The sequence below is a fragment of the Rhamphochromis sp. 'chilingali' genome (genome assembly GCF_963969265.1).
Source record: "Rhamphochromis sp. 'chilingali' genome assembly, chromosome: 1".
Lineage (NCBI taxonomy): Eukaryota > Metazoa > Chordata > Actinopteri > Cichliformes > Cichlidae > Rhamphochromis > Rhamphochromis sp. 'chilingali'.
In genome coordinates, this window is record NC_137929.1 from 47058838 (window position 1) to 47080684 (window position 21847).

Sequence of the window (21847 nt, forward strand, 5' to 3'; positions counted from 1 at the left end):
GGAAAGGAGAGTTTGTCCGTTAGTCGAACCTCGGATACAGGAGGAACAATGCGGTTTTCGTCCTGGTCGTGGAACACTGGACCAGCTCTTTATCCTCTCGAGGATACTTGAGGGTGCATGGGAGTTTGCCCAACCAGTCTACATGTGTTTTGTGGACTTGGAGAAGGCATTCGACCGTGTCCCTCGGGTTGTCCTGTGGGAGGTGTTGCGGGAATATGGGGTGTCTGGCCCATTGCTACGGGCCATTCGATCCCTATACAACCGTTGCAAGAGCTTGGTTCGCATTGCCGGCAATAAGTGGGACTCGTTCCCAGTGGGTGATGGGCTCCGCCAAGGCTGCCCTTTGTCTCCAGTTCTGTTCATAATTTTTATGGACAGAATTTCTAGGTGCAGCCAAGTGGCGGAGGGCTTTCGCTTTGGTGGCCTCAGAATCTCATCTCTGATTTTTGCAGATGATGTGGTTCTGTTGGCTTCATCGGGTGAGGGCCTCCAGCTCGCACTGGAACAGTTCGCAGCCGAGTGTGAAGCAGCGGGAATGAGGATCAGCACCTCCAAATCTGAGGCCATGGTTCTCAGCCGGAAAAGGGTGGAGTGCCCACTCCGGGTCGGGGATGAGTTCCTGCCCCAAGTGGAGGAGTTCAAGTATCTCGGGGTCTTGTTCGTGAGTGATGGGAGAAGGGAGCCGGAGATCGACAGACGGATTGGGGCTGCAGCTGCAGTAATGCAGACGCTGCACCGGTCCGTCGTGGTGAAGAGGGAGCTGAGTGTAAAAGCGAAGCTCTCAATTTACCGGTCAATCTACGTCCCTACCCTCACCTATGGCCACGAGCTGTGGGTAGTGACCGAAAGAACGAGATCGCGGATACAAGCGGCAGAAATGAGCTTCCTCCGAAGGGTGGCTGGCCTCTCCCTTAGAGATAGGGTGAGAAGTTCGGCCATCCGGGAGGGGCTCAGAGTAGAGCAGCTGCTGCTCCGCATCGAAAGGAGCCAGCTGAGGTGGTTCGGGCATCTGACAAGGATGCCCCCTGGGCGCCTCCTGGGTGAGGTGTTCCAGGCATGTCCCACCGGGAGGAGGCCCCGGGGCAGACCCACGACACGCTGGAGAGATTATATCTCTCGGCTGACCTGGGAACGCCTTGGTATTCCCCCGGATAAGCTGGAGGAGGTGGCCGGGGAGAGGGAGGTCTGGGCCTCTTTGCTTAGGCTGCTGCCCCCGCGACCCGGCCCCGGATAAAGCGGATGAAAATGGATGGATGGATGGATATCAGATAACCAAATTAACACTGGGTTACATACCCATCCGTCGGTAAACTACCTGGGCTTGTTGCAGTGACCTGAAGTTACTAAACTTCACGAGTGTATGCAGTCAGTCCAAGAACCGTATAATTATAAATATGAGCGTGTTGAAAGTTGGGCAGCACGCTAACGTCTTTTGTCCACTCTGTGAGCTCGTGAGGGTCTGACCCTTTCACTCCTTTGATTTTTCCTCGTGTCTTTTCTTTGTCTTTTCGTCGAGTCTGTCTTTGTACGGACCGGTATTGTTCTCCTTCGTTTTGTACATAACCTTTTTGTGCGGCAAAGAAAAAACAAGAAGGTATTGGAACCGGAGAATGAACGTTTTGCGGTGCTGCAAATGCTTGTGTAACAGGTATTACAATTAAACAACATGAGATATGCATTAAATTATTGTCTCGACAACTTTGGACCAGTATCAGAAAGTTCTAGGTAAGACTATGGAGCCTTGAAAGGATCAGCAGAGAAGGAACCACACAATGATAGATAAGATGTGATTTGAATAGAAACTGTATTGAAAGTTGTAAAGTTTACAAACCCTGCCTGTCTAAAGCCGGCTTCCTACAGTGCACAAACGCACATTAAAGGGCCCAAAAATAAAATCAAAACAACATCCTCTTTAAGGAAATTCTCCAAAGAGTTTCAATTAAAGAGCTTCCGCTCCCGTTGCTCAGTCCACTTCTCTTTGGGAAGAGAAATTAGAGTTCCTTGTGTGTGTGTGTGTTTCTGTCCATTGGTTCTAACACTACCCGGGTAGATTTTTAAAGTGTTAGTCTTATCTGTATCAAGGAAGGTAGTAATAGTCCTGAGGTTCGCTGAAGATGGATCCCACGGCTGGCCACACCGCACTCGGGTCCGTCGACAGTCACTCTCTTGGGATTGGCTCGCCACTGAACCCACAGGGTTCAGATCTCAAATGATCCAGTCCTGGTCAAAAACCAATCTATGCACACAGTGCAGAGTGCATACATTACTATTTTATCTATTCTTCTTCCATCACTCATCTTTCAGTCAAGTATTGCTCAAGTATAACAAATTATTTTAGTTATACAATGTCTCAACCATCATAAAATAACTTGAGTTACATCACACAAGGTCTTAGTGCAATAGAAAATATACCTTATATTTACCTTTTTGGGAATAAATAAACTTATAAGATTCACTCTCCCATATTTATCCTTTTAACAGCTCGCTTTTAACTGTTCTTCTTTTTAAGATATTTCAACCTGAATTATTTCTCAGAAAAATATATCAACTTCTTTAAACATTAATACATCAACAGGGTAATGAGATCCCTCACATTTTATAATCACATTTTATGAACTTTTTGCATCTTCATCAAATGAATTAACTTCTAAGTCAACAAAACTGAAAGGGTGCATTTAAGCACTACATGACAATATTACTGCTTCTCCAACGTTTTGGAAAGCTAACAAACTCAGATGAATCACAGTAATGTTAGAACACAGAGATCGCTAAGCAGTGGCTTAATACTAGCGGTTAGCTGGGCACATTCTAATGTATACTTTAGCACTTAAAATTAAACATCTGCACATCAGTGATCTTACAGTACTTTAAACATGAATATCACAACTCCGACTGGTTTTGTTTTTTAAAGCAGAAAATATATTAACAGCAGTCAACTACATGTCTTTATGGTGCTAACATTCATGTAGCATCCCTTACCGGAGCTCGTGGTGAGATAGCTCGTCCAGCTGACGCAGCTTCCCACGGCCGTATTTCACAGATCTCAGATCCTAATAAGTAGCCATCTGTTAACAGCTAGTATGTGAAGATAAATTGCGAATTTAACTTTTATTTCAGCTTTTCTTACCAGGATCTTTCAGCTAATTTGGCGGTTGCCTCGTGAGTAGCGGTTGCCTCGTGAGTAATGGCTTCCACAACAGGAAATGTTGACTAACAGAAAGTCACCTCAAGGCATACTCGCCTCCTAGCGGCGGGGAGGGAAAATTACACCTCCAACCTTATGCAGCAGCACAACCCACAAATCTGATGTGGGTTACACTCTCCCCTCCTGAACTCTTGCACGTCCCTGTGCATGACAAGGTTCACACAAATGTTTCTTGGGGGGAAAGGCAAGGGAAGAAGCGGGTGCTTCACCTTCATTTACCATGTCATTCCACGCATCGGTCAACCCTTGGAAGAAAGACTTCACCACGGTGACAATTGGTTTTCCCAATTCAGTGTAGTCGAGCCTCATTGGTGGTTGACGATCCCGCTCAGACCTCCTGACATGGATGTCAGCGTTAGCTCGTTCCTCTACTTCGCCACTCTCCTCTTGTCCTTCAGTTCCAGGATCATTCATCATATCCTCCAACCTGTCCGGGAGGACTGGGATCTCTTTAGGTTGGTCCTCACTTAAATCCTTGACCTCGTTAAACAACTCATCTTCTCCTGAACTGCTATCCAGCGGCATCCTTTGTCCCTCAGATTCAGTGGATGCACTATCATCCATCTTTGCTTCTCCCACAGATTCATGGAGTTCAGGTGCTGGTACGTCCGCAGCAGGAGGTGAGGTCTGACAATCATCTGGAGTCTGCTCGTCGCCACATTGATCTGTTTCATGGTAAATTGATGTGGCATCAGGCATAACATTGGCACCTTCCGGAACATCCGTTGACTCAGCGGAGATTGATGTCAGGTTATTCTTGGCGTGACTGGAACCTAGGTCTCTTGGGGCATTTTGCCTTGCAGCACCCCCAGTCGTCTCAGAGACTGGCTGTGTTTCGAACCAGGCAATGGGAACAATGTCCTCCTCGTCTGAAGACTGGTCAAGCTCCGTTGTGCTGTTGGGAGTATTCTGACGTGTCCTAGGCTTTCTAGCTCGTTTGGGCTGAGCACGCTCCTCCGTTGGTGCGGCAAGAAATCCGCATGGGAGTAAGAGGTCACGATGCAGCGTGCGCTTGGGACCCTCGCCATTCTCTGGTCTAACTATATAGACTGGGAGGTCTCCAGCTTTCTTTACTACCACATGGACTGTGGACTCCCACTTATCAGCGAGCTTGTGCTTTCCTCGGATACGCACGTTTCTGACGAGTACTCTGTCGCCAACGCCTAAAGCAGAAGGACTCACTCGCTTATCAAACCGAATCTTATTCCTCTCAGCTACCTTGGCAGCAGTCCTTGTGGCAACTTCGTAGCTCTGCTCAAGGCGAGATTTAAGGTCCTGTACGTATTGGAAATGTGACTTGTGTCGCTGTTCTTTCACTGTTAACCCAAATGCGAGGTCCACAGGCAACCTTGGCTGGCGTCCAAACATTAGTTCATATGGTGTGAACCCAGTCACCTCACTTCTGGTACAGTTGTACGCGTGGACCAACGGCTTTACAAAGTCCTTCCAGTGAGATTTTTCTTGACTTCCCAGAGTGCCAAGCATGTCTAATAGAGTGCGGTTGAAGCGTTCCACTGGGTTGCCCCTCGGGTGGTATGGTGTTGTTCGCGTTTTGCGGATGCCCGCAATCTGACAGAGTTTCTTGATCAACCGCGACTCAAAATCAGGACCTTGGTCACTGTGCAGCTTCTCTGGGAATCCATAATGGATGATGAAATTGTCCCACAACCACTTTGCAACTGTTCGAGCCTTTTGATTTTGTGTCGGTCCAGCTACAGCATACTTGGTGAAGTGATCGGTGATCACGAGGATGTCCTTTGTGTTGCTTCTGTCTGGTTCAACAGACAAAAAGTCCATGCATACTAATTCGAGTGGTCGCGTCGTTGTTATATTCACCAGAGGTGCAGCTCTCTCGGGTAGAGCTTTCCTGCACACACACCTGGTACACGTCCTTATTTTCTTCTCAATGTCCAAAGCCATTCTTGGCCAGTAGAATCTAGCTCTGACTAGATCCACTGTGCGTTCCTTTCCCGTGTGACCCATGTCGTCGTGCAGACTGGTCAATACCACGTCCCGAAGTTCCTCAGGCAAGACTAACTGATGTTGTGGGTGTCCCTCTTCTAGGCGTGTTCTATAGAGGATGCCATTTCGGAGCTCAAACTTGTTCAATTCTCTCAACAAGCGAGGCAGATCTGGAAGCTCGGTTCTTAGACTAGGTGGTGGTTTCACTCCGTGCTCAATCTGGGAAATGACATGCTTAATGCACTGATCAGCTCGTTGCTTGTCTCTGAGGTCCTCTTCTGAAAGGTTTGGGATGATGGATAGTCCTCCAAGCCCGTCCTCATGACCAAAACTGTCAGGCACCGCATCTGCAGAAATGGCCAGGCTTTCAACCAGGGAGATACTACCATCACAGTCCATTGCATTGTCGGCGCAATAGATAAGTTGTCTCTCACAAATGGCTTGAACGACCTCTGGATTAACCACTCCAATGTCTCCTGGGTCAGATAGGTGATGTTGAGTGAAACGACGTATCCTGTCCCACTCTTTCTGAGATGGTAGGTCATCACGCAGATTGCCGTGAGGGCGTCGCAACAATGCGTCAGCATCTCCATTTTGTTTCCCAGGGCGGTAGTGGAGCTTAAAAGAGAAGGTGGAGAGTGCAGCCAGCCACCTATAGCTGGTTGCATCGAGCTTGGCAGAAGTAAGTATATAAGTGAGAGGATTGCTGTCAGTGACCACCGTAAACTGATTGCCATACAGATAGTCACTGAACTTCTCTGTCACAGACCACTTTAATGCCAGGAACTCGAGCTTGTGAGCCGGGTAGCGGGATTCACTACGTGATAACCCTCTGCTAGCTTAGGCAACAACACGCAGCTGCCCCTCCTGCTCCTGATACAAGGCCGCTCCGAGGCCGGTGGAGCTTGCATCCGTGTGTAGGATGTAGGGCAACGTGGGATCTGCAAAGGCTAGAACTGGGGATGTTGTCAGTTTGTCTATAATCATTTCAAAGGCCTGCTGGCAAGCGGGTGTCCAACGGTCCAGAAATGGTTCTTTTGGGTGGTAGTATTGCCCACTCTTGTCTTTTGACTTGGGATGCTTCTGAACAGGTGGGTACCCCGATGTCAGGTCATTCAGAGGCTTTACTATGCTTGAATAGCCTTTGATGAACTTCCTATAGTACCCGCAGAATCCCAAGAAGGCTCTCAGCTCTTTTAGGCGGTGAGGAACTGGCCAGGTCCTTAATGCTGCTATCTTCTCTGGGTCTGTTTCCACTCCCCGCTCCGACACCACATGTCCCAGATAACGAACCGAAGACTGGAAGAACTTGCATTTTTCTGGAGACAGCTTCAGCCCGTACTCCTTCAACCGGTTGAGAACCTTGATGAGTCTGGCTTCGTGTTCTTCTAAAGTCTTTGAAAAGACTATCAGGTCATCCAGAAAAACTACAACCTCCTTCAGGTTCATGTCACCCATGCACTTTTCCATCAGCCTCTGGAAGGTACTTGGGGCGTTCGTCACTCCTTGAGGCATGCGATTAAACTCCCAGAAACCAAGCGGGCAGACAAAGGCAGTCTTGGGCTTATCAGCTTCATCAACCTCAATCTGGTAATAACCAGACTTGAGGTCGAGAACACTGAACCACCTGGAACCAGAGAGTGCTGTGAAAGTGTCGTCCATCCTTGGGAGTGCGTACGCATCCTTCACTGTCTGCAGGTTCAACTTCCTGTAATCAATACAGAGGCGAACTTGACCATTTTTCTTCCTGACCACAACAATGGGAGATGAAAATGGAGACTCGCTCTCACGAATCACTCCAGCATCAAGAAGTTCTTGAAGATGTTTTCTGACGGCTTCCACATCGTTTGTGTGGATTGGCCGGGCCCTGTGCTTGAATGGTGTTTGGTCAGACAGCTTGATGTGATGCTTTACTTTATCTGTCCTCCCAAAGTCAATATCATTCATGGCAAAGACTTCAGGCATGCCATTCAGCTTTTCCACAATTCTGTCTCTCCACTCTGGAGAAATGTGAGATTCCCCAAAGTCAAAGACCAGCTCAGGTTGATCAGGGGACTTGGATCCAGGTAGCTTGGTTGGCTCCTGACCCTCCGTCGCACTCTGTTTGTGCGGTAGAATAGCCTGGATTGCATTGAGCTCAGCAATCACGCTCTTGGCCGGAATAGTGATGTCGTGCTCAGACGCATTAGAAATCACAACTGGTAGCCTGCATGGGGATCTGGTCGGTATGTTAAGGAGGCAGGTCTTTACTAGAAGTCCTCCAGGCAGAGATGATGTAGGGTACTCCACAATGGCACACTTCTCCGACTGGAGTCCCTTGACTGCTATAGTTCCCTCTAAAACAACAGTTTCTCCAGCCGGAACAACCTTCTTGTCTTTCCCATGCATCCTCACCACTCCAACGTTACTGTCATGACATTGTTCATGTCGCAGTTGTAATACTTTCAGCACAGTCTTGTAGCCATCTGCTGAAGGGTGGTGGATCACTGGACCTTTCTCTTTGTGCATGTTATATGCCACATCAAGGGTGTTAGTACCAATCAGTACATGAAAGCCAGATGTTCCACTGTCTGGGACCACTAAGGCCAAGGTTGGGACATCACACTCCTTCCCCAGGAATTGTTCTGGGAAGGTGATGGTGATTTTAATGTAGCCCAAATAAGGCACGGGTAACCCATTGGCACCTTCAACTTCCAATAGGTCATACAGTGGCTCTATCTGTGTTTTGAACAGATGTTGATCAAAGAAGGACTTGGTAACCGTAGTCACTTGTGAACCTGTGTCCATCAGACTGTTAAACTGTTTATCTTGGATCATCACTTGGCATGTACTCTTTGTACCTATCAGTTTTGGGGAAACCTTCGAAAGGTGTTTCCTGACATTACACTGGTTCAAAGCAGCACTTAATTTAGGTGTAGCGTCTTTATTAACAGGGCGCTGGTGAGTTGCTACAGCCTCAGTTTGCCCTACAACTGAGGCTACATCTAAAAATTTTCATTGGGAGTCAGATGGTCGGTTGCATCCCAAAGACGCTGCTTTTCTCTTAGCTGACTTCTTTTTTCATCAACGAGAGTGGGGTTTGGTTCGTTAGTGCAAGTTGAGGAAATGTGGCCATCCTGACCACACTTGAAACAATACCAGGCCTTTGGCCTTGCATTCTGTTTTGGGTTGGATGGCTTCCAGCTTGGTGCTCTAGGGTTAAGTTTAGGTGGTAGTGGTTGGCTGGATGTGTGCTCAGCGCTCCCCTTGGGTTTCGAGGTCTTTTGGGGTTTCTTTGACATCAATGCGGTAAGCTGGCTCTGAAGAGATGCGACCTGCTGTTTGAGTTCCGTCAATGTGTTGGACTCGGATGGAATCACTACTTGCTGGCTGCAGGCACATGTGCTTTGCGAGCTAGTAATGGCCCGCTGTCGATTTGAGCCGAGGTGCTTCTTCATGCGTGTGACTTTGGCTGCATGTCTATCCTCTTCAGTACGGATCTGTAACAGGAGCTCTGCAAACGCTGGAGGGTGACTTTTCCTTTCTTCTAGGTTGAGGTCAGAGAGCAAGATGTTGTCCCAACAACCACGGCAGAATTGCTTGAGAATATATTTGTCTGCTTCTTCAGCAGCAATTCCTCCCCTCTTAACAGCAAGGTTTAGAACAGCCTGGAGGCGGCAGAGGTAAGACGAAGCCTTTTCACCAGGATCCTGAAGAGTGTTCATAAACTGGGCGAAAAGTTCTTCGCCATCTTCAACAGTTCCAAAGGCTGCATCCAGCAGTTGAAGGTAAGTTTCAGGGGTAGCTTCAGGACTTAGCCTTTTAACAATATCTGCTGCAGGGGAGAGCAAGCTTTCAACCATTTTCCGAGACTTCTGAAGATTGGACAGAGTGGGATCTTTCCTGAGAAGCTCAGCATGTGATCGCCATGTGTCGTAGTCGGTCTCATTACTGGGTCTTGTGGTTTTTCCTGAAAATGGGTGAAGCTTGATGGGAAAATGTGGATATGTGTTACAGTCACTTTTCCTTACAATGTGTTCAACGATGACCTTTTGAACTTCAGGTGGATGCAGGTCACTCTCCCTGATGGGTAGATTTTGCCTCAGGATGGTGGGTGGCTTTGGTTTGGGGCAATCCTGACCGGAATCTGTTAAGGAGGGATTTCTGAACATCTGGTGCTCTGAGGTTTCAACTGTTTCAAGAGATGTGTCGAACGGTTTGGCTACAGATGCCTCATCAATGCTGTCTGTTCCAATTGCCTCACTGATCTCTGACATCATGTCTCTCAGCACTTCTTCGTAGTCTTTCCCACTTAATTTTGCCAATTTCTTTATCTCATTGAGGTAGGTTTTGGTAACATTGCAGCCAACCTTCGTAGTGTAAATGCTAGCCAAAGCTTGAACGAGATACCTGACACTTGGGTTCTCTTTGAGTTCATGTGTGTAAGGCAAAAGAGAAGATAAGGCTTCAATGGCGGCACCATCTTGATATTCAATAATCAGGTTTTTATAGAACTCTGATTCAGCATCAGTTACTGAAACAAGCCTAAAAGAACCAAATTTCTTCAGAAAGTCTATAATCTCCTCATCTTCTGGCGATCCAAGCAACCCACTTACAATCACTGCATTAGGGACTTTGATACCTGAGTTAGCTATGAACTCCATCTTTGGCAATGACGCTAAAACATTTAAACAACTTTTTTTTTTCTTTTTTTTTTTTTTTATACAATTCCCCAAACTTGAGATATGTTTCACTGCTGACACTTAACTAGGCTCCTGGCTGGCTCGCCACTTTTGTAACAGGTATTACAATTAAACAACATGAGATATGCATTAAATTGTTGTCTCGACAACTTTGGACCAGTATCAGAAAGTTCTAGGTAAGACTATGGAGCCTTGAAAGGATCAGCAGAGAAGGAACCACACAATGATAGATAAGATGTGATTTGAATAGAAACTGTATTGAAAGTTGTAAAGTTGGTGCGGCCCCAGGAATCCCCTCCCGTCGCAGGGAGAGCAGGGGGTGGCTGTTCCGGGGCTCGCTGTGGCCCTCTGGCTGCCCCAGCTCGGGTCTTCTCCGCTGGGTCTCGGCAGCCATGCTTTCCAGAAGCGAGCTGTTGTCTCGGATTACACGCTCTAATTCGCCTATGGTCGGCTCCATAGTGTCTGCTAGACACTCATGAATCCCACTTCTGACACCAATTGTAACGACCGTGGGTTAGTGGAGCTAAACTGGCTAAACTGCTCACTAGCTAAAACGGCTAGCGGGGCGCTAGCAGCTATCGCTAAACTTCACAGCGAATGGAGAGTGCTCGTGCCTCATACACCGCACGACCCCGAGCGTCTCAGCAGCAGACTGATAATCCCCGAATGATCCAGCAGGAGGCAGTAGTGGTTCACACCAGTCATTTATTTACCATCTTTTTCAACAACGTAACGCTGCTGACACCGAACCCCTTTCACGCTACCACCACATAGAGTCGCGGTGTCAGCCAACCATGCCAATTCAACCCACTCCACAGAACACACATCAACTTCACTGTGGCTTACATTAACATAACACTAACACAACATGCGAATCAAACACATAGGAACTAGCAGAATGATAGAAAACACAGACAACACAATACCCAGAATGCACCTGGCTAACAACCCCAGCCAGGTCATTACAATATGTTTAACCTGAGTAGTGAAAGACGGCGTTGGGTTTGAAAACGATTTGCCGGGAGTCCGGTGTTCTCACCGGCTCTGGTGAGCCTTGAACCCCGGCTCGCTATCGAGCTGGTGGGTAACAGACGTCTCCGAAAACGTCGGAGCGCTTTTGAAAATACGTGGTGTCTTGATAAACTGAGCAGATATTTGAAGTTTACACAGCTACATTCTCGCCTGAAAATATGTTAAACGTTTATTTTGTGACCCAGAAAGAATAATAAGAGTAACATTAAAACTAACTAGCTGCCGCCATTGTTGGAAACTGAGCAGGGCTGCGCTACGAATTCTGGGACAAGGCTTCCTCTTCTTCAAGGTTTAACGGCAGCTGACATCCTTGTACATGCAGTGCTGCCATCTTCTGCTTCAGTCCGTTATTACACCCTTAAATACTACTACTTATTCCTGCGTCTTTTGGGATCTTACAAAGCTTCAAACGACACATCAACTATTAAATTAGTCGTCGACGATTTTGATAGTCGACTAATCGTGGCAGCCCTAGTCCGAATCAGTCTTCCAGCATGATGATGACCTAAAACATACCGGCCAAAGAAGTAGTACATTAAGGTCATTGAGTGGTCTAGTCAGTTTCCAGACCTCAATTGTATAGAAAACCTGTGGAGGGAGCTTAAGCTTTGAGTTCCCAAGTGGCAACTGAGAAACCTAAAGGACTTAGTTTCTGTAAAAAGGACCGGGCCAAAATCACTCCAGAGATGTGTGCAAACCTGGTGACAGACTATACGGCTGTACTGGCCAAGAGTTCCTTCACAAAGTACCCACTTGTGTTTTACTTGTGTATCAAATACTTTTTTCACTCAGTGACATGTGAATCCATTCATAACTCTGATATAATGTTTTTTTTTCTGTATTTGTTAAAATAAAACTGCCATTAAAAATTAGACTTCATTTCTGTGTAAGTGAGCAAACGTATAAATTCAGCAGGGATCAAATAATTTTCCCCGACTGTGTAAATGTCACTGACTTTGGCATTGTGTTGGTCATGCCTGATTGTTTTTCTTTGTGCTTTAGGGGATCATCAGAGTATGGAACGCCAGGACTGCCATAATGAATTAATTAAATACACCATTAAATAATTAATTAAATGTGGCAATAATTAATTAAAATTGGAATTAATTAATTAAATAAATAGTTATGACACATGTAATTAATTAATTATTGACACATTTAATTAATTATTTATGTATTTCACATTTTAATTAATTATTGACACATTTAATTAATTAATTATTGACACATTTAATTAATTAATTATTGACACATTTAATTAATTATTTATGTATTTCACATTTTAATTAATTATTGACACATTTAATTAATTATTGACACATTTAATTAATTATTTAATGATATATTTATTTATTTCATTTTGGCAGTCCTGACGCCTGGCTCTCGTCATGAAATAATTTTATCTGTCAGCCTCACCCATCAAACTCAGGGGGCGGGGTTAACGCTGCCCATGCAGCTTCTCTAACATTTGATTGGTTGCCGTGCAAAGTAAGTCAAAACAGGTCGATCCTAGATAATCGATTGCTTGTGCAGACTTGGGGCAGCCAGTTATCCCAGAATGCAGATCAAATCACAGGCCGTTTTTCTGTCACCAGCTACACTTTTAACAGTGTTTTAGCCGCGAATGTCGCGCCGTATGTCTGGTCAGGTTGTCAACATAGAACATGTTTGCAAAAGTGCTCAGATGTTTTCAGAGATTTCACTAGCTCTGCTAACAGTTAGCATGCAGAGTGCACCGAGGGGGTACATTAACCGGTTTGTTTACATATTCCACTCTCCGTGTTCCACATGTTGCATTCGCAGATTCTCATTTTCACCGAACGATCGTCTCTTTCCGCCTGGTCTTGTGTCTCTGTGCTTCTGTAACATAAAGAAGAGCTGACATTTTTCTCACGAAACCAGCGATCAGCTCAGCAGACCCTCAGTTTACCTGCATGCATCCTCCTCCTCATCTGTCAGCTGTTTAACACCTGCTGCTAATTCAAGAAACACGCCTAGTTACCTGGTGATAGTCACAGTTTAACTGCACAAGATAAGTAAATATAGTATTTTCCCCGAGCGCAGAGCTGCTGGAGCTTGTTTCCTTACAGAGCACTTTATAGGCGAGCCAGCTTTATCAGCGGCTGATGTCCAATCACCAGCACACAGCTTTCAAACCTCAGCTGAGTTTTAGCTCTCAGTGGTTAAACGCTGGACTTCATTCACTCAGGTTCTGTCTGTCGGGTCACGTTTACTTCGCTGTTTTATTTACAACTGAGCAAATCGGTTTGGCTGAGGTTAAAGTTACGTTTCATAACTGCATAGTTTCACAGACGTTTAATGGTTCACTGGCACATGTGTTAGACTGAACTATCATCTAAATATCATCTGTTTTTTAATAGTTATTCAACTGTATTCTAAGCACCAGCTGTCTGTTAGAATGTGATTTTTTTTCTCTCTCTGTTGGCAGAGGTATAAAAATGCGCAGGAAAATCTGACGTGCATGGCGAACTTCACCGACGATATTTAGGGAGGAATAAACACACATCAAACATAAATGAACCATTTGCCTGTCTCCATAATTGAGAGCATTTTCTCTTCTTATGTCAACACTCTCTCTCTCTCTCTCTCTCTTTTTTTTTTTTTTTTTTTTTTTTTTTTTGCTTTTTCGGTCATGTTATGTTTACCTGTCAAAGGCTTGTTACAAACTATGAAACACATTGTGCAGACTTCTGGATGTTAGAAGAAAACGAATACTGCTCATGAATGAGACTAAAGGCAGGAAGGTGTCCTTTAAAACTAAACATGTTAATAGGACCTCCCTGTTTATATCATAGTTTATGATATAGCACGTGTATTTCAGTAATAGCCTGCTGAGGCCACTATACGTGCTGGCCTCATATCAAATGTGAAGGCAGACTGAGTCTATGTTTGACGTTTGTTTATATCTAATCTTCCTTTTCAAACATTTAAACAGCAGCGAGTCTGCAGCTGAGGGAATACAAATTCAAATTGTCGGAACAGGTTTGCTCGTTTCTTGGATTCATTTGGTGATTTATTAAATGTATAACTGTGTGGTGGGGCGTGGTCTGCGGTGCCGTGCAGGGAGGGCGGACGCACCTGCACGGCATCCTTAATCACGCCCGCCTAGTTAAAAACACGGGGACTGAGGGGTTTGGGGGTGTTGTGGTGTGGTGAGATGTAAATAAAGATGACTCTGAACGTTGCTCCGTGGTCCCGCCGTGTCTTATTCACGCCACATTGGTGCCGAAACCCAGGAGGCAGCACGGCGGGTCCATATCGGAGCCAGGGAATGGAGGAGCTGGCCCAGAGGGTGGCCGAAATGGCGGCCGCCCAGCGGGAGCAGGCGGCGGAGGTGCGTCGCCAGCAGGAAGAGCTGCAGGACCAGTCCGAGCGGCACCTGGAAAGGATTGGGGAGCTGGCGGCGCTGCTCTGGGCCTGGGCGCCACCCCCACAGGTGTGTCCCGAGGACAGTGAAGCGGTGGAGGAGCCGCGTGAGGCACCTCAGCAGCCGGAGGTGGCAGACGAGGCGCGCGGGGATCTGCGCCTGCCGGAGGAGGGGGAACAGCCAGGTGAAGGGCTGCTCCTGCCGGGAGTGGTGGATGAGCCGCTCCAACCGGAGGCGGCAGACGAGGTGCGCGAGGGTCTGCGCCGGTTGGAGAAAGAGGAGCTGCACGAGGGGCTGCTCGAGCCGGGAGTGGCGGCGGAGGGAGCAGTAGTGACGGAGGAGTCGCGCTATGGGCTGCTCCAGCAGGGAGCGACAGCGGTGATGGAGGGGCCGCGCAAGGAGCTGGAGGTCCCAGTGCCAGGGGAGCTTGCTCGAGTGGAACTGGCGAGCGAGGCGGGCGCCACGCTTGAGATCGCCGTGCTCGCCAGACCGGCCTCACCACCAGAGGCCTGTACACGCCACACCTCTGCCCAGCCACCTGTGAGCTGGGGCTCACGCTTGTGCCGGCCGCGCCGGGTGCACCTGTCACGTGTCCGACTTCCGAACCAGCTTTGCCTGCGCCGCTGGATTCGCGGGCGGCCGCCTGAACTCGCACCTCCCCGTCGCTTGGCCGGGGCCTGGGGGTGCCAGCTGTCCGGGCTGATTCCCTCTCCCACTGGCGGTGGGGGAGTAGGTTCGGCCGGATGGCTCCCCGGCCTCAATCGGGCGATGGGGGTATGTGGTGGGGCGTGGTCTGCGGTGCCGTGCAGGGAGGGCGGACGCACCTGCACGGCATCCTTAATCACGCCCGCCTAGTTAAAAACACGGGGACTGAGGGGTTTGGGGGTGTTGTGGTGTGGTGAGATGTAAATAAAGATGACTCTGAACGTTGCTCCGTGGTCCCGCCGTGTCTTATTCACGCCACAAACTGTTATTCTAATCTGCTGCTGAGTCTCTTACACTTTTCTTTATGCTGTATATTTTCACGTCTCTGGAATAGTTGGCAGTTAGATAGTCAGCTGGGAAACTTTGTGTTAACTCATGGAGCTGAGGATATCGTGGATATGCTGACCTCGCTGCGTGGTGTACAGAGCGAGGTCAGCATGATTAATATTCACAATAAAAATATTAGCCGAACATCATGAAGTCTGTATGTGTTTCATAGTGTCGAACAACCTTTGTACAGTTAAAGCCAGCAGTTACTACATGACGGAAACACCAACGTTATCTCTTTTATGTGTTTATACACAGGTCACGCTGATTACTGAACAAAAACCCAAAGATCAGATGTTAAACAGATTTATTTGCTCTCTCTCCTCCTTAAACATGTTTTTAATGTTAGTTATAATTCAGAATTGGCGACTGAAACACGTAGGACACATAAGAACATCAGGAAATAAAACACCGATAAATATAACCTCAGTAAAAGAAGTCAGCGGGGGTTACTACAGCTGTGTACCGGGGCCTGCGCTTTGTCGGTGGGATTGCTTGCGAGGCGAGCAGGTCTATCCCACGCTTTGCCGTGAGACTGGGACGACATCTCCGAAATCATCGAAACACTTTTGCAAAGAGGCTGTATCTTGACAAACCGACCAGACACATGAAGATTAAACCACTACATTCTCGGCTAAAAAAATATTAAAACGGTATTTGGTGACACACAAACAGGGTTTTTCAAAGCTCAGTTCTGTTAGCTTCTACATGCAGGTTGTTGTGTGCTAGAAACAATGGCCACCAGGCCAAAGCAATGGTTTTGACTCGATCAGCGTTAACCCCGCCCCCTGAGTTTGATGGGTGAGGCTGACAGATAAAATTATTTCATGATGAGAGCCAGGCGCCAGGACTGCCAAAATGAAATAAATAAATATATCATTAAATAATTAATTAAATGTGTCAATAATTAATTAAATGTGTCAATAATTAATTAAAATGTGAAATACATATATAATTAATTAAATATGTCAATAATTAATTAATTAAATGTGTCAATAATTAATTAAAACGTGAAATACATAAATAATTAATTAAATGTGTCAATAATTAATTAATTACATATATCATAACTATTTATTTAATTAATTAATTCCAATTTTAATTAATTATTGCCACATTTAATTAATTATTTAATGGTGTATTTAATTAATTCATTATGGCAGTCCTGGCGTTCCATATCAGAGTGCCTGCTCCCTGCCAATACGCCCACAAGTTGGCTTTCCTTGTGGGTCAGAGCATCCACAAAGAGCCCAATATGAAACTGGATGACCAGCTTTTCTACCTTTAAAGGCCCAGTTTACATAGAAAGTCTTATTTTGTTGTTTGAGCATAGTAATTGTTTGAGCGTAGTTGTTGTTTGAGCTCATTGTTTTTGACCCTATGCTTACATAGAAGGCCATATTTCTAGCAAAAACATAAAGAACTTTGTTTGTCCTTCAAGGGTGTCTTTAAGCATCCACAAAGAGCCCAATATGAAACTGGATGACCAGCTTTTCTACCTTTAAAGGCCCAGTTTACATAGAAAGTCTTATTTTGTTGTTTGAGCATAGTAATTGTTTGAGCGTAGTTGTTGTTTGAGCTCATTGTTTTTGACCCTATGCTTACATAGAAGGCCATATTTCTAGCAAAAACATAAAGAACTTTGTTTGTCCTTCAAGGGTGTCTTTAACTTTTTTTGTGACTCAGCCTTTAAGCTTTTTTTTTTTTTCGAACACAAAATTGAAATGATAAAAGCATAAACACTTTGAACATCTGTCCAGACGTGGCAACTGGATGTCCTGATCATCCATTGGAACTGTGACACCCATGTCTTCTGGCTATAACACAAAAGCAAAAAAGTAAAGACATTTAGGGCATGTGACCATTTCATATAACAAAGATGCTCACATGTAAATCAGTGTCTTCTCAATATGTCTTGTAAAGAAGGGAGGATCTGTGTATGGTTACTCAGTTAAATCTAACTAAAGCCATGAATGTTCCCAAAGATTTTAACTTTTATGTTTTAATTTGGTGTGAGTTAAGCCACATGCACCCAACAACAATTCATAGTCTCCACTACTTAATAATCTGACAGTTGATTACTTGCATCAGATTTCTTTATCCTGGTAAGCCAAATCCTAGCTTAATGTGCTAAGACGCGATCTCTTTCATGGCATGCATTTTTAATTTCTCTTTGCTATTTGGGCTGATTGGGACCTGATTAGTGTAAAAAAAAAAGATTTACCAGATTTTTGTTTCTGAGAAAAATGAGACCCACTCATGAGGACATTTGTTTTACATTTTGATAGAACAGAGGCAGTATAATGTTCTCGTAAGTGGAATTGAGACCCTCGTAGAGCAAAATTTTGTATTTTTGTCTAGACAACCTAAAATGTGACGTCCACATATGTGGAAGCAAGGTCCTACAAGGCTAAAGAAAACATCTGCAATAGCCCATGATGCACCCAGAAAACTTGGATTCAGAACAACTACAACACAATGACCAGACTGACAGCACTCTCACCATCTTTTTTGGGCCTCAGAGAGAAGTCACTGTGGGTTCCTGCTTAAAAAGATACATCATGGAATTAAATTAAACATTAACCCCACACTCAAAAAACAGATTCAGGTCCTTCTTTCAAAGAACACATATAAATTTTGTTAGTTGTTCATAAATGTAATTAAGAAATACCAAATTAATTTGATTTTCTTTGTATAAACCTAAAATTATTCTAAACCAGCAGAGGCTGATTCTGAACACAAAATGAATGAGTTTGTTGGGGCACTGGGGGTAGGAGGAGTACATTTTTGCACTTAAGTATTTGTAAACTTCAAAAAACATGCCAAAACCGTGATTTTTTTTGCGAGAATGTCTCATGACAGTGACGTAAGCAAGGATGACGTTTGTGACAACAGCTGTGTGCAGATCAACAGTGGATCATATATCGAGTACTGGAGAGAGTATGAGCGTGCAGCGTTTAAAGCGTGGAAGTACTGACCTTACTTTGAGTTTGATTCCATAAAAAGTGACAAAAAAATTAGTGTCCGTTGTGCATGGGAAGAAAACTTCTTTTTACAGCGAAAAAAACCCCCTAAACTTCCAAGCAAGCACCGAGTGCGCTACGACGTAATGGGAAATTCACAGAGCTGCCATATCCTTCCACTGACCGCTGCGGCACACTTGCACCAGGGTAAACCTCCGCCTACTGCAGTCCTGCTTTACAGGTGAAAATAGAGCAAAAGGACCGCTAGTCTTTGACTTTATTTATTTTCTGCTGTGTTTTACTTGCATCTATTTGAAAGACTGAGTGTAAACACAAAAAACTAAATAAATTTATGTGCTGGAATGTGCAGAAAATAGGTTTAAATATTAAACAAATTTCTTCCAGTCAGTGAATGTTGCATATAATTGCATTTTTGCTTGATGCATAAAGTTAAAAGGTTAAAACTGATAAAAACAAGTTTTAAAAAGGGACTTTTCCATTTGATTACATTTTGTATGATGGATTATGTAGAAAAAGTAGAATTGGGCTGAGAGATCTATCGCTTTATCACCTCTTCAGGTTGCAAATCGTGTTTTTAAAAAGTAACTAAGTAACTAAGTAATTAATTACTTTTGAAAATAAGTAATCAGTAAAGTAACGGGATTACTTTTTTGGGGAAGTAATCAGTAATTAGTTACTGATTACTTTTTTCAAGTAACTTGACCAACACTGCTGGCCAACACCAGTAGGCGGTAGGGTAAATTTATCATATCACACTATATTATCCAATATTATATTACATTATATTATATTATAATATGTTATATTATATTATATCCCCTTTCACATTAGAGCCACAACAGGACCCACTAGAACATGGAAACAAGTAAAAGTGAAATATAAGAATATTCTACAGAATGGTAATATTTATCACTTTTAGTCTCTTGCAAAGAGACCCTGAAATAATCTGTTTGTTTGTTTATAACAGCAACCAAGAAAAGGGCAGAGCAAAAAAAGACAGGTGGTGGTCCTGCACAAAATATTGCTGCACATCACTTTTTAAAAAGAAGCTCTGAAAGGTGGAAAGCTTACCTTTGGAATATGATATTGTAAAACTGAATGCACACTGGTGAAGAGGGTGGCAGTTCATTCGTCAGGGTGATTGTTATCTGAACCTTCTCTCCATTTCTGGTCTCGCTACAGACCACAGTCTCCTAAACACGAGGGTTAGACACTGGATAAGAGGAAAATCCAGGCTTGTCAAAAGACCACAACTTTCCAAGCCACCAAGCAACGCCTTTGTCAACTCCTGTGCCATTTATAATATAACAACTACTACTTTGAAAGAATTACAGGAATTCAGTGTTTTGCAATCAATAACTCCAATCTCTCAAGAGATTAACACTAACCTGATCATTCAGGCTGACTGATTTATGGAAACCAACTTTTTTTACAATGATAACGAACAGGCAATTCCATCTGCGTGCACAAACACTTTCTTCATAACGCGCGATGTTTGGAGCATCACAGTACCTTGCTGTGCAATCTGTTCGGCAGAAAAAGCAGAGCTCCATTGAAGCTCCATGCTGAGCCAAGTGTTTCCTCGTGCTGGAAGAGGAGTGCAGATCTCAGGCGTCGCGACTCCATTTGTGGTTTGAAGTCCACATGGTACTGATACAGAACCCACTGAGGGCGGGACAGGATGCGAAAGAAGTTTGCGGTCAGCTGAATGGGATTACCAGTTACTCCTGAGGAAGTGAACACACACAGAATTTTAGTAGTAATTTTCAAACCTCAACACAGATTACAGAAAGTTACATTTGGCATCGTTTCGATTTAAAACTACTGACCGCATTTGGATTCCTTCACATGCTCCATTGCCTGCCTCATGTTAACGCCTGCATCATGAAAATCCCGGCGGCGTCCACTTCTTTCTCCAAGCTTTACCTGCTGAAATGCAGCTGAAATCTGTAGAAGAGCTAATGAAAACAAATGAAGACTGTTAACAGTCCACATGCACTAATATGAATGTAAAAAACAAAAAGGCAATAGTGTCGGTCTACAAATATATAATCTGCATTTTACATTTCTAGCAATGCACAGAAAGTGTTATCGAATCGGACTGCCTTATTTCTTTCCACAATTAGAAGAGATGGTTTCCTCTGCAGTGCAGTCCTCATTAGTTTACATTTTTTAACTTTACTTATAAATGGAGTAAAGAAAGGACAAACAAAGATATTTAACAGAAGAAATGTAGCTCGACTTTTTGTTTGACTGCACCTTCTGCACTGAAGGGTCCTGGAGCACCTTTCTGCCTCCCTCTACCACCCAGGTACCCCGACTCTGGGGGAGGGGCAGCTGCTGGTGCTGGCTCTTCGGCCTGACTCTTGAAGAAAAAAACAAAACAAAAAAACAAAACAAAAGGAAGGTTGGAGAAGTGACGTCGCTTTAAGCATGGTCATTCTTTTCACGAGAAGGAACTTAACTCTGCAGACACATTTTTGACAATTACTTTTAATGTGTGCATCCAAGAATGAGATAAATATACCAGAGAGAATGTTTTCCCTTTACATTTTCCACAGCACATTAATGCTGCAAGTTCTCAGTATTTTCTGTAGTAAATAAAGAATTACGCTTGGAAAAAGTTTTTCACACCTCGGCTTGTTTCTGCATTTTATGCAACAGGGTGAGACAAAATTATGTAAAATCATTTTAATCTGGAAAAATTCAGATTTAAAGTCCAACTTTAGAAATGACTGCCACTGTGTGCCGTTTCACTTTTAACAGGTGAGAAGAACAATTACGTTCTGTAAATGAAATGCTGAGCATGTTTTATGCAGTACATGTCTTTTTCAAAGAGTATGGGCAATGACAACAGTGAGTCCTGTGGATAATGGAGAGAATTCCCACTGTGACAAAAAAACAAAAAAAAATAATGCAGAAATGCAGTCCTGACACATAATTTTTCTTAGTTTCACGAGTCACTTCTATTTTATTTATACAGAATGGGTTATAGAGCAGGGCGATATGGGCAAAAATATTTATCACGATATATATTTGAAAATTTGCGATAACGATATAACTGACGATATAATTGATGCGAGACAAAATACAACTCCACAACATTACTAGCGCAAAAAGACAACCTTCCATTTATTTTCACTTAAACAAGAAGCTGGTTTTTATGTACATTAAAGCTTTATAAAAATGTAACAGTGCAAATGCAAATTCCTTTCTGAAAATTTAACCAAAAGGCATTTCCAGTAGAAATGGGCTGACATATCCTGAGCATAACCATGTATAATATCCACTGAAGTTAAAAAGAGGTGCTTTGCAACATTAAACTGCAGTGTGCAGTACGTATTTTTCGGACCATAAGGTGCACGGGATTATAAGGCACATTAAGCGAAACAAAGCAGTCAGATAAATCAAACTTTATTAAACTCATTCTTCTTGCTTCCTCCACTTCTGTACCATTGATTCATTAATGTTGAATTCTCTGGCAGCTGCATGTTGTTGCAGTATATTAATGACTAACCTCGTATTGTGGATGGATTATATCAGTTGTTCTCCTGACTGAAGT